The sequence below is a fragment of the Haliotis asinina genome, chromosome 3 (assembly GCF_037392515.1).
Source record: "Haliotis asinina isolate JCU_RB_2024 chromosome 3, JCU_Hal_asi_v2, whole genome shotgun sequence".
Lineage (NCBI taxonomy): Eukaryota > Metazoa > Mollusca > Gastropoda > Lepetellida > Haliotidae > Haliotis > Haliotis asinina.
In genome coordinates this window covers 8,653,183-8,665,894 of record NC_090282.1, presented here as the reverse complement: position 1 = coordinate 8,665,894, position 12,712 = coordinate 8,653,183, and the positions used below count along the sequence as shown (strand labels likewise).

General features: G+C 42.0%; 8 non-coding genes across 8 annotated transcripts; all 8 read left to right on the top strand.

Moving 5' to 3' along the window:
- Positions 1 to 80: 80 nt before the first annotated feature.
- Trnae-uuc (transfer RNA glutamic acid (anticodon UUC)) lies at positions 81 to 152 on the top strand. The gene has a single exon. It is a non-coding gene; the product is annotated as a tRNA-Glu (tRNA).
- A 2,346-nt stretch (positions 153 to 2,498) lies between these two features.
- Positions 2,499 to 2,570, top strand: Trnae-uuc (transfer RNA glutamic acid (anticodon UUC)). Its single transcript has one exon. It is a non-coding gene; the product is annotated as a tRNA-Glu (tRNA).
- A 4,741-nt stretch (positions 2,571 to 7,311) lies between these two features.
- On the top strand, positions 7,312 to 7,383 carry Trnae-uuc (transfer RNA glutamic acid (anticodon UUC)). Its single transcript has one exon. It is a non-coding gene; the product is annotated as a tRNA-Glu (tRNA).
- Positions 7,384 to 8,912: 1,529 nt separating this feature from the next.
- On the top strand, positions 8,913 to 8,984 carry Trnae-uuc (transfer RNA glutamic acid (anticodon UUC)). Its single transcript has one exon. It is a non-coding gene; the product is annotated as a tRNA-Glu (tRNA).
- A 723-nt stretch (positions 8,985 to 9,707) lies between these two features.
- Trnae-uuc (transfer RNA glutamic acid (anticodon UUC)) lies at positions 9,708 to 9,779 on the top strand. The gene has a single exon. It is a non-coding gene; the product is annotated as a tRNA-Glu (tRNA).
- Positions 9,780 to 10,513: 734 nt separating this feature from the next.
- On the top strand, positions 10,514 to 10,585 carry Trnae-uuc (transfer RNA glutamic acid (anticodon UUC)). Its single transcript has one exon. It is a non-coding gene; the product is annotated as a tRNA-Glu (tRNA).
- Positions 10,586 to 11,308: 723 nt separating this feature from the next.
- Trnae-uuc (transfer RNA glutamic acid (anticodon UUC)) lies at positions 11,309 to 11,380 on the top strand. The gene has a single exon. It is a non-coding gene; the product is annotated as a tRNA-Glu (tRNA).
- A 723-nt stretch (positions 11,381 to 12,103) lies between these two features.
- On the top strand, positions 12,104 to 12,175 carry Trnae-uuc (transfer RNA glutamic acid (anticodon UUC)). Its single transcript has one exon. It is a non-coding gene; the product is annotated as a tRNA-Glu (tRNA).
- The last annotated feature ends 537 nt before the right edge of the window (positions 12,176 to 12,712 follow it).

The following is a 12,712-nucleotide window of genomic DNA, read 5'->3' as shown; positions in this document are numbered from 1 at the left end:
TGCACAAGAACTCTGTGCACAAAGACGGCAGGAATACAGCCAGCATTCAGTCCTTCAACATTGCCTGTAAAATATCAGCTTCCAATGTGGTCTAGTGGTTAGGATTCCTGGCTTTCACCCAGGCGGCCCGGGTTCGATTCCCGGCATTGGAACAAATTCTTTTACCATCTGACAAGAAATTGAGTTCAATTTCAAGAAGTATATATTAGTCACGTGCAAAGTCAAAAGTAAAAGGCATGCAGTTTACGTCATAGGAATAAATTCCTGGCTTTGGAACAATTAATTCATCTCACAAGAAAGTGAGTTCACATCAAGAAGTATACATATGTCATGCGTACAGTCAGAAGTAAAATACATGCATCTAAAGTCCTAGATTTATCTTCATGTACATCCCAGTGTCCACATCTTCCAATAAATACATCAGGTAAGCCAATGTGTCATTGCGCAAGACTATCCCACCCCTTACACAACAGTTGTTGAAACACACCACCAGACGTTTCCCTCGGCAAGGGCACATAACTTCCACCACATCAGTCACATCTTAAAGTGAGCCCCATCTCGTCAGTTCCGTCTCTGTGGCGCAATCGGTTAGCGCGTTCGGCTGTTAACCGAAAGGTTGGTGGTTCAAGCCCACCCAGGGACGCACTTGCTTTTTGTAAACATCAGTACTTGATATTTCGCTCTTTTGGATTTTACAGATGTTTGTAGTTGACGCAAATACATGCTACAATACGATATATCAGTTTAAACAAGTCTCTAACACACTTGATATACATGTATTCATTAATGTCAGGTCGTCATTCTCATGCACAAGAACTCTGTGCACAAAGACGGCAGGAATACAGCCAGCATTCAGTCCTTCAACATTGCCTGTAAAATATCAGCTTCCAATGTGGTCTAGTGGTTAGGATTCCTGGCTTTCACCCAGGCGGCCCGGGTTCGATTCCCGGCACTGGAACACATTCTTTTACCATCTGACAAGAAATTGAGTTCAATTTCAAGAAGTATATATTAGTCACGTGCAAAGTCAAAAGTAAAAGGCATGCATATTACGTCATAGGAGCAAATTCCTGGCTTTGGAACAATTAATTCATCTCACAAGAAAGTGAGTTCACATCAAGAAGTATACATATGTCATGCGTACAGTCAGAAGTAAAATACATGCATCTAAAGTCCTAGATTTATCTTCATGTACATCCCAGTGTCCACATCTTCCAATAAATACATCAGGTAAGCCAATGTGTCATTGCGCAAGACTATCCCACCCCTTACACAACAGTTGTTGAAACACACCACCAGACGTTTCCCTCGGCAAGGGCACATAACTTCCACCACATCAGTCACATCTTAAAGTGAGCCCCATCTCGTCAGTTCCGTCTCTGTGGCGCAATCGGTTAGCGCGTTCGGCTGTTAACCGAAAGGTTGGTGGTTCAAGCCCACCCAGGGACGCACTTGCTTTTTGTAAACATCAGTACTTGATATTTCGCTCTTTTGGATTTTACAGATGTTTGTAGTTGACGCAAATACATGCTACAATACGATATATCAGTTTAAACAAGTCTCTAACACACTTGATATACATGTATTCATTAATGTCAGGTCGTCATTCTCATGCACAAGAACTCTGTGCACAAAGACGGCAGGAATACAGCCAGCATTCAGTCCTTCAACATTGCCTGTAAAATATCAGCTTCCAATGTGGTCTAGTGGTTAGGATTCCTGGCTTTCACCCAGGCGGCCCGGGTTCGATTCCCGGCACTGGAACAAATTCTTTTACCATCTGACAAGAAATTGAGTTCAATTTCAAGAAGTATATATTAGTCACGTGCAAAGTCAAAAGTAAAAGGCATGCATATTACGTCATAGGAATAAATTCCTGGCTTTGGAACAATTAATTCATCTCACAAGAAAGTGAGTTCACATCAAGAAGTATACATATGTCATGCGTACAGTCAGAAGTAAAATACATGCATCTAAAGTTCTAGATTTATCTTCATGTACATCCCAGTGTCCACATCTTCCAATAAATACATCAGGTAAGCCAATGTGTCATTGCGCAAGACTATCCCACCCCTTACACAACAGTTGTTGAAACACACCACCAGACGTTTCCCTCGGCAAGGGCACATAACTTCCACCACATCAGTCACATCTTAAAGTGAGCCCCATCTCGTCAGTTCCGTCTCTGTGGCGCAATCGGTTAGCGCGTTCGGCTGTTAACCGAAAGGTTGGTGGTTCAAGCCCACCCAGGGACGCACTTGCTTTTTGTAAACATCAGTACTTGATATTTCGCTCTTTTGGATTTTACAGATGTTTGTAGTTGACGCAAATACATGCTACAATACGATATATCAGTTTAAACAAGTCTCTAACACACTTGATATACATGTATTCATTAATGTCAGGTCGTCATTCTCATGCACAAGAACTCTGTGCACAAAGACGGCAGGAATACAGCCAGCATTCAGTCCTTCAACATTGCCTGTAAAATATCAGCTTCCAATGTGGTCTAGTGGTTAGGATTCCTGGCTTTCACCCAGGCGGCCCGGGTTCGATTCCCGGCATTGGAACAAATTCTTTTACCATCTGACAAGAAATTGACTTCAATTTCAAGAAGTATATATTAGTCACGTGCAAAGTCAAAAGTAAAAGGCATGCATATTACGTCATAGGAATAAATTCCTGGCTTTGGAACAATTCATTCATCTCACAAGAAAGTGAGTTCACATCAAGAAGTATACATATGTCATGCGTACAGTCAGAAGTAAAATACATGCATCTAAAGTCCTAGATTTATCTTCATGTACATCCCAGTGTCCACATCTTCCAATACATACATCAGGTAAGCCAATGTGTCATTGTGCAAGACTATCCCACCCCTTACACAACAGTTGTTGAAACACACCACGAGAGCAAGGGCACATAGCTTCCACCACATCAGTCACATCTTAAAGTGAGCCCCATCTCGTCAGTTCCGTCTCTGTGGCGCAATCGGTTAGCGCGTTCGGCTGTTAACCGAAAGGTTGGTGGTTCAAGCCCACCCAGGGACGCCCTTGCTTTTTGTAAACATCAGTACTTGATATTTCGCTCTTTTGGATTTTACAGATGTTTGTAGTTGACGCAAATACATGCTACAATACGATATATCAGTTTAAACAAGTCTCTAACACACTTGATATACATGTATTCATTAATGTCAGGTCGTCATTCTCATGCACAAGAACTCTGTGCACAAAGACGGCAGGAATACAGCCAGCATTCAGTCCTTCAACATTGCCTGTAAAATATCAGCTTCCAATGCGGTCTAGTGGTTAGGATTCCTGGCTTTCACCCAGGCGGCCCGGGTTCCATTCCCGGCATTGGAACAAATTCTTTTACCATCTGACAAGAAATTGACTTCAATTTCAAGAAGTATATATTAGTCACGTGCAAAGTCAAAAGTAAAAGGCATGCATATTACGTCATAGGAATAAATTCCTGGCTTTGGAACAATTAATTCATCTCACAAGAAAGTGAGTTCACATCAAGAAGTATACATATGTCATGCGTACAGTCAGAAGTAAAATACATGCATCTAAAGTCCTAGATTTATCTTCATGTACATCCCAGTGTCCACATCTTCCAATACATACATCAGGTAAGCCAATGTGTCATTGTGCAAGACTATCCCACCCCTTACACAACAGTTGTTGAAACACACCACGAGAGCAAGGGCACATAGCTTCCACCACATCAGTCACATCTTAAAGTGAGCCCCATCTCGTCAGTTCCGTCTCTGTGGCGCAATCGGTTAGCGCGTTCGGCTGTTAACCGAAAGGTTGGTGGTTCAAGCCCACCCAGGGACGCCCTTGCTTTTTGTAAACATCAGTACTTGATATTTCGCTCTTTTGGATTTTACAGATGTTTGTAGTTGACGCAAATACATGCTACAATACGATATATCAGTTTAAACAAGTCTCTAACACACTTGATATACATGTATTCATTAATGTCAGGTCGTCATTCTCATGCACAAGAACTCTGTGCACAAAGACGGCAGGAATACAGCCAGCATTCAGTCCTTCAACATTGCCTGTAAAATATCAGCTTCCAATGTGGTCTAGTGGTTAGGATTCCTGGCTTTCACCCAGGCGGCCCGGGTTCGATTCCCGGCACTGGAACAAATTCTTTTACCATCTGACAAGAAATTGAGTTCAATTTCAAGAAGTATATATTAGTCACGTGCAAAGTCAAAAGTAAAAGGCATGCATATTACGTCATAGGAACAAATTCCTGGCTTTGGAACAATTAATTCATCTCACAAGAAAGTGAGTTCACATCAAGAAGTATACATATGTCATGCGTACAGTCAGAAGTAAAATACATGCATCTAAAGTTCTAGATTTATCTTCATGTACATCCCAGTGTCCACATCTTCCAATAAATACATCAGGTAAGCCAATGTGTCATTGCGCAAGACTATCCCACCCCTTACACAACAGTTGTTGAAACACACCACCAGACGTTTCCCTCGGCAAGGGCACATAACTTCCACCACATCAGTCACATCTTAAAGTGAGCCCCATCTCGTCAGTTCCGTCTCTGTGGCGCAATCGGTTAGCGCGTTCGGCTGTTAACCGAAAGGTTGGTGGTTCAAGCCCACCCAGGGACGCACTTGCTTTTTGTAAACATCAGTACTTGATATTTCGCTCTTTTGGATTTTACAGATGTTTGTAGTTGACGCAAATACATGCTACAATACGATATATCAGTTTAAACAAGTCTCTAACACACTTGATATACATGTATTCATTAATGTCAGGTCGTCATTCTCATGCACAAGAACTCTGTGCACAAAGACGGCAGGAATACAGCCAGCATTCAGTCCTTCAACATTGCCTGTAAAATATCAGCTTCCAATGTGGTCTAGTGGTTAGGATTCCTGGCTTTCACCCAGGCGGCCCGGGTTCGATTCCCGGCACTGGAACAAATTCTTTTACCATCTGACAAGAAATTGAGTTCAATTTCAAGAAGTATATATTAGTCACGTGCAAAGTCAAAAGTAAAAGGCATGCAGTTTACGTCATAGGAACAAATTCCTGGCTTTGGAACAATTAATTCATCTCACAAGAAAGTGAGTTCACATCAAGAAGTATACATATGTCATGCGTACAGTCAGAAGTAAAATACATGCATCTAAAGTCCTAGATTTATCTTCATGTACATCCCAGTGTCCACATCTTCCAATAAATACATCAGGTAAGCCAATGTGTCATTGCGCAAGACTATCCCACCGCTTACACAACAGTTGTTGAAACACACCACCAGACGTTTCCCTCGGCAAGGGCACATAACTTCCACCACATCAGTCACATCTTAAAGTGAGCCCCATCTCGTCAGTTCCGTCTCTGTGGCGCAATCGGTTAGCGCGTTCGGCTGTTAACCGAAGGTTGGTGGTTCAAGCCCACCCAGGGACGCACTTGCTTTTTGTAAACATCAGTACTTGATATTTCGCTCTTTTGGATTTTACAGATGTTTGTAGTTGACGCAAATACATGCTACAATACGATATATCAGTTTAAACAAGTCTCTAACACACTTGATATACATGTATTCATTAATGTCAGGTCGTCATTCTCATGCACAAGAACTCTGTGCACAAAGACGGCAGGAATACAGCCAGCATTCAGTCCTTCAACATTGCCTGTAAAATATCAGCTTCCAATGTGGTCTAGTGGTTAGGATTCCTGGCTTTCACCCAGGCGGCCCGGGTTCGATTCCCGGCACTGGAACAAATTCTTTTACCATCTGACAAGAAATTGAGTTCAATTTCAAGAAGTATATATTAGTCACGTGCAAAGTCAAAAGTAAAAGGCATGCATATTACGTCATAGGAATAAATTCCTGGCTTTGGAACAATTAATTCATCTCACAAGAAAGTGAGTTCACATCAAGAAGTATACATATGTCATGCGTACAGTCAGAAGTAAAATACATGCATCTAAAGTCCTAGATTTATCTTCATGTACATCCCAGTGTCCACATCTTCCAATAAATACATCAGGTAAGCCAATGTGTCATTGCGCAAGACTATCCCACCCCTTACACAACAGTTGTTGAAACACACCACCAGACGTTTCCCTCGGCAAGGGCACATAACTTCCACCACATCAGTCACATCTTAAAGTGAGCCCCATCTCGTCAGTTCCGTCTCTGTGGCGCAATCGGTTAGCGCGTTCGGCTGTTAACCGAAAGGTTGGTGGTTCAAGCCCACCCAGGGACGCACTTGCTTTTTGTAAACATCAGTACTTGATATTTCGCTCTTTTGGATTTTACAGATGTTTGTAGTTGACGCAAATACATGCTACAATACGATATATCAGTTTAAACAAGTCTCTAACACACTTGATATACATGTATTCATTAATGTCAGGTCGTCATTCTCATGCACAAGAACTCTGTGCACAAAGACGGCAGGAATACAGCCAGCATTCAGTCCTTCAACATTGCCTGTAAAATATCAGCTTCCAATGTGGTCTAGTGGTTAGGATTCCTGGCTTTCACCCAGGCGGCCCGGGTTCGATTCCCGGCACTGGAACAAATTCTTTTACCATCTGACAAGAAATTGAGTTCAATTTCAAGAAGTATATATTAGTCACGTGCAAAGTCAAAAGTAAAAGGCATGCATATTACGTCATAGGAATAAATTCCTGGCTTTGGAACAATTAATTCATCTCACAAGAAAGTGAGTTCACATCAAGAAGTATACATATGTCATGCGTACAGTCAGAAGTAAAATACATGCATCTAAAGTTCTAGATTTATCTTCATGTACATCCCAGTGTCCACATCTTCCAATAAATACATCAGGTAAGCCAATGTGTCATTGCGCAAGACTATCCCACCCCTTACACAACAGTTGTTGAAACACACCACCAGACGTTTCCCTCGGCAAGGGCACATAACTTCCACCACATCAGTCACATCTTAAAGTGAGCCCCATCTCGTCAGTTCCGTCTCTGTGGCGCAATCGGTTAGCGCGTTCGGCTGTTAACCGAAAGGTTGGTGGTTCAAGCCCACCCAGGGACGCACTTGCTTTTTGTAAACATCAGTACTTGATATTTCGCTCTTTTGGATTTTACAGATGTTTGTAGTTGACGCAAATACATGCTACAATACGATATATCAGTTTAAACAAGTCTCTAACACACTTGATATACATGTATTCATTAATGTCAGGTCGTCATTCTCATGCACAAGAACTCTGTGCACAAAGACGGCAGGAATACAGCCAGCATTCAGTCCTTCAACATTGCCTGTAAAATATCAGCTTCCAATGTGGTCTAGTGGTTAGGATTCCTGGCTTTCACCCAGGCGGCCCGGGTTCGATTCCCGGCATTGGAACAAATTCTTTTACCATCTGACAAGAAATTGAGTTCAATTTCAAGAAGTATATATTAGTCACGTGCAAAGTCAAAAGTAAAAGGCATGCATATTACGTCATAGGAATAAATTCCTGGCTTTGGAACAATTAATTCATCTCACAAGAAAGTGAGTTCACATCAAGAAGTATACATATGTCATGCGTACAGTCAGAAGTAAAATACATGCATCTAAAGTCCTAGATTTATCTTCATGTACATCCCAGTGTCCACATCTTCCAATACATACATCAGGTAAGCCAATGTGTCATTGTGCAAGACTATCCCACCCCTTACAGAACAGTTGTTGAAACACACCACGAGAGCAAGGACACATAGCTTCCACCACATCAGTCACATCTTAAAGTGAGCCCCATCTCGTCAGTTCCGTCTCTGTGGCGCAATCGGTTAGCGCGTTCGGCTGTTAACCGAAAGGTTGGTGGTTCAAGCCCACCCAGGGACGCCCTTGCTTTTTGTAAACATCAGTACTTGATATTTCGCTCTTTTGGATTTTACAGATGTTTGTAGTTGACGCAAATACATGCTACAATACGATATATCAGTTTAAACAAGTCTCTAACACACTTGATATACATGTATTCATTAATGTCAGGTCGTCATTCTCATGCACAAGAACTCTGTGCACAAAGACGGCAGGAATACAGCCAGCATTCAGTCCTTCAACATTGCCTGTAAAATATCAGCTTCCAATGTGGTCTAGTGGTTAGGATTCCTGGCTTTCACCCAGGCGGCCCGGGTTCGATTCCCGGCACTGGAACAAATTCTTTTACCATCTGACAAGAAATTGAGTTCAATTTCAAGAAGTATATATTAGTCACGTGCAAAGTCAAAAGTAAAAGGCATGCATATTACGTCATAGGAATAAATTCCTGGCTTTGGAACAATTAATTCATCTCACAAGAAAGTGAGTTCACATCAAGAAGTATACATATGTCATGCGTACAGTCAGAAGTAAAATACATGCATCTAAAGTTCTAGATTTATCTTCATGTACATCCCAGTGTCCACATCTTCCAATAAATACATCAGGTAAGCCAATGTGTCATTGCGCAAGACTATCCCACCCCTTACACAACAGTTGTTGAAACACACCACCAGACGTTTCCCTCGGCAAGGGCACATAACTTCCACCACATCAGTCACATCTTAAAGTGAGCCCCATCTCGTCAGTTCCGTCTCTGTGGCGCAATCGGTTAGCGCGTTCGGCTGTTAACCGAAAGGTTGGTGGTTCAAGCCCACCCAGGGACGCACTTGCTTTTTGTAAACATCAGTACTTGATATTTCGCTCTTTTGGATTTTACAGATGTTTGTAGTTGACGCAAATACATGCTACAATACGATATATCAGTTTAAACAAGTCTCTAACACACTTGATATACATGTATTCATTAATGTCAGGTCGTCATTCTCATGCACAAGAACTCTGTGCACAAAGACGGCAGGAATACAGCCAGCATTCAGTCCTTCAACATTGCCTGTAAAATATCAGCTTCCAATGTGGTCTAGTGGTTAGGATTCCTGGCTTTCACCCAGGCGGCCCGGGTTCGATTCCCGGCATTGGAACAAATTCTTTTACCATCTGACAAGAAATTGACTTCAATTTCAAGAAGTATATATTAGTCACGTGCAAAGTCAAAAGTAAAAGGCATGCATATTACGTCATAGGAATAAATTCCTGGCTTTGGAACAATTAATTCATCTCACAAGAAAGTGAGTTCACATCAAGAAGTATACATATGTCATGCGTACAGTCAGAAGTAAAATACATGCATCTAAAGTCCTAGATTTATCTTCATGTACATCCCAGTGTCCACATCTTCCAATACATACATCAGGTAAGCCAATGTGTCATTGTGCAAGACTATCCCACCCCTTACACAACAGTTGTTGAAACACACCACGAGAGCAAGGGCACATAGCTTCCACCACATCAGTCACATCTTAAAGTGAGTCCCATCTCGTCAGTTCCGTCTCTGTGGCGCAATCGGTTAGCGCGTTCGGCTGTTAACCGAAAGGTTGGTGGTTCAAGCCCACCCAGGGACGCCCTTGCTTTTTGTAAACATCAGTACTTGATATTTCGCTCTTTTGGATTTTACAGATGTTTGTAGTTGACGCAAATACATGCTACAATACGATATATCAGTTTAAACAAGTCTCTAACACACTTGATATACATGTATTCATTAATGTCAGGTCGTCATTCTCATGCACAAGAACTCTGTGCACAAAGACGGCAGGAATACAGCCAGCATTCAGTCCTTCAACATTGCCTGTAAAATATCAGCTTCCAATGTGGTCTAGTGGTTAGGATTCCTGGCTTTCACCCAGGCGGCCCGGGTTCGATTCCCGGCATTGGAACAAATTCTTTTACCATCTGACAAGAAATTGAGTTCAATTTCAAGAAGTATATATTAGTCACGTGCAAAGTCAAAAGTAAAAGGCATGCATATTACGTCATAGGAATAAATTCCTGGCTTTGGAACAATTAATTCATCTCACAAGAAAGTGAGTTCACATCAAGAAGTATACATATGTCATGCGTACAGTCAGAAGTAAAATACATGCATCTAAAGTCCTAGATTTATCTTCATGTACATCCCAGTGTCCACATCTTCCAATAAATACATCAGGTAAGCCAATGTGTCATTGCGCAAGACTATCCCACCCCTTACACAACAGTTGTTGAAACACACCACCAGACGTTTCCCTCGGCAAGGGCACATAGCTTCCACCACATCAGTCACATCTTAAAGTGAGCCCCATCTCGTCAGTTCCGTCTCTGTGGCGCAATCGGTTAGCGCGTTCGGCTGTTAACCGAAAGGTTGGTGGTTCAAGCCCACCCAGGGACGCCCTTGCTTTTTGTAAACATCAGTACTTGATATTTCGCTCTTTTGGATTTTACAGATGTTTGTAGTTGACGCAAATACATGCTACAATACGATATATCAGTTTAAACAAGTCTCTAACACACTTGATATACATGTATTCATTAATGTCAGGTCGTCATTCTCATGCACAAGAACTCTGTGCACAAAGACGGCAGGAATACAGCCAGCATTCAGTCCTTCAACATTGCCTGTAAAATATCAGCTTCCAATGTGGTCTAGTGGTTAGGATTCCTGGCTTTCACCCAGGCGGCCCGGGTTCGATTCCCGGCATTGGAACAAATTCTTTTACCATCTGACAAGAAATTGAGTTCAATTTCAAGAAGTATATATTAGTCACGTGCAAAGTCAAAAGTAAAAGGCATGCATATTACGTCATAGGAATAAATTCCTGGCTTTGGAACAATTAATTCATCTCACAAGAAAGTGAGTTCACATCAAGAAGTATACATATGTCATGCGTACAGTCAGAAGTAAAATACATGCATCTAAAGTCCTAGATTTATCTTCATGTACATCCCAGTGTCCACATCTTCCAATACATACATCAGGTAAGCCAATGTGTCATTGTGCAAGACTATCCCACCCCTTACACAACAGTTGTTGAAACACACCACGAGAGCAAGGGCACATAGCTTCCACCACATCAGTCACATCTTAAAGTGAGCCCCATCTCGTCAGTTCCGTCTCTGTGGCGCAATCGGTTAGCGCGTTCGGCTGTTAACCGAAAGGTTGGTGGTTCAAGCCCACCCAGGGACGCCCTTGCTTTTTGTAAACATCAGTACTTGATATTTCGCTCTTTTGGATTTTACAGATGTTTGTAGTTGACGCAAATACATGCTACAATACGATATATCAGTTTAAACAAGTCTCTAACACACTTGATATACATGTATTCATTAATGTCAGGTCGTCATTCTCATGCACAAGAACTCTGTGCACAAAGACGGCAGGAATACAGCCAGCATTCAGTCCTTCAACATTGCCTGTAAAATATCAGCTTCCAATGTGGTCTAGTGGTTAGGATTCCTGGCTTTCACCCAGGCGGCCCGGGTTCGATTCCCGGCATTGGAACAAATTCTTTTACCATCTGACAAGAAATTGACTTCAATTTCAAGAAGTATATATTAGTCACGTGCAAAGTCAAAAGTAAAAGGCATGCATATTACGTCATAGGAATAAATTCCTGGCTTTGGAACAATTAATTCATCTCACAAGAAAGTGAGTTCACATCAAGAAGTATACATATGTCATGCGTACAGTCAGAAGTAAAATACATGCATCTAAAGTCCTAGATTTATCTTCATGTACATCCCAGTGTCCACATCTTCCAATACATACATCAGGTAAGCCAATGTGTCATTGTGCAAGACTATCCCACCCCTTACACAACAGTTGTTGAAACACACCACGAGAGCAAGGGCACATAGCTTCCACCACATCAGTCACATCTTAAAGTGAGCCCCATCTCGTCAGTTCCGTCTCTGTGGCGCAATCGGTTAGCGCGTTCGGCTGTTAACCGAAAGGTTGGTGGTTCAAGCCCACCCAGGGACGCCCTTGCTTTTTGTAAACATCAGTACTTGATATTTCGCTCTTTTGGATTTTACAGATGTTTGTAGTTGACGCAAATACATGCTACAATACGATATATCAGTTTAAACAAGTCTCTAACACACTTGATATACATGTATTCATTAATGTCAGGTCGTCATTCTCATGCACAAGAACTCTGTGCACAAAGACGGCAGGAATACAGCCAGCATTCAGTCCTTCAACATTGCCTGTAAAATATCAGCTTCCAATGTGGTCTAGTGGTTAGGATTCCTGGCTTTCACCCAGGCGGCCCGGGTTCGATTCCCGGCATTGGAACAAATTCTTTTACCATCTGACAAGAAATTGAGTTCAATTTCAAGAAGTATATATTAGTCACGTGCAAAGTCAAAAGTAAAAGGCATGCATATTACGTCATAGGAATAAATTCCTGGCTTTGGAACAATTAATTCATCTCACAAGAAAGTGAGTTCACATCAAGAAGTATACATATGTCATGCGTACAGTCAGAAGTAAAATACATGCATCTAAAGTCCTAGATTTATCTTCATGTACATCCCAGTGTCCACATCTTCCAATACATACATCAGGTAAGCCAATGTGTCATTGTGCAAGACTATCCCACCCCTTACACAACAGTTGTTGAAACACACCACGAGAGCAAGGGCACATAGCTTCCACCACATCAGTCACATCTTAAAGTGAGCCCCATCTCGTCAGTTCCGTCTCTGTGGCGCAATCGGTTAGCGCGTTCGGCTGTTAACCGAAAGGTTGGTGGTTCAAGCCCACCCAGGGACGCACTTGCTTTTTGTAAACATCAGTACTTGATATTTCGCTCTTTTGGATTTTACAGAT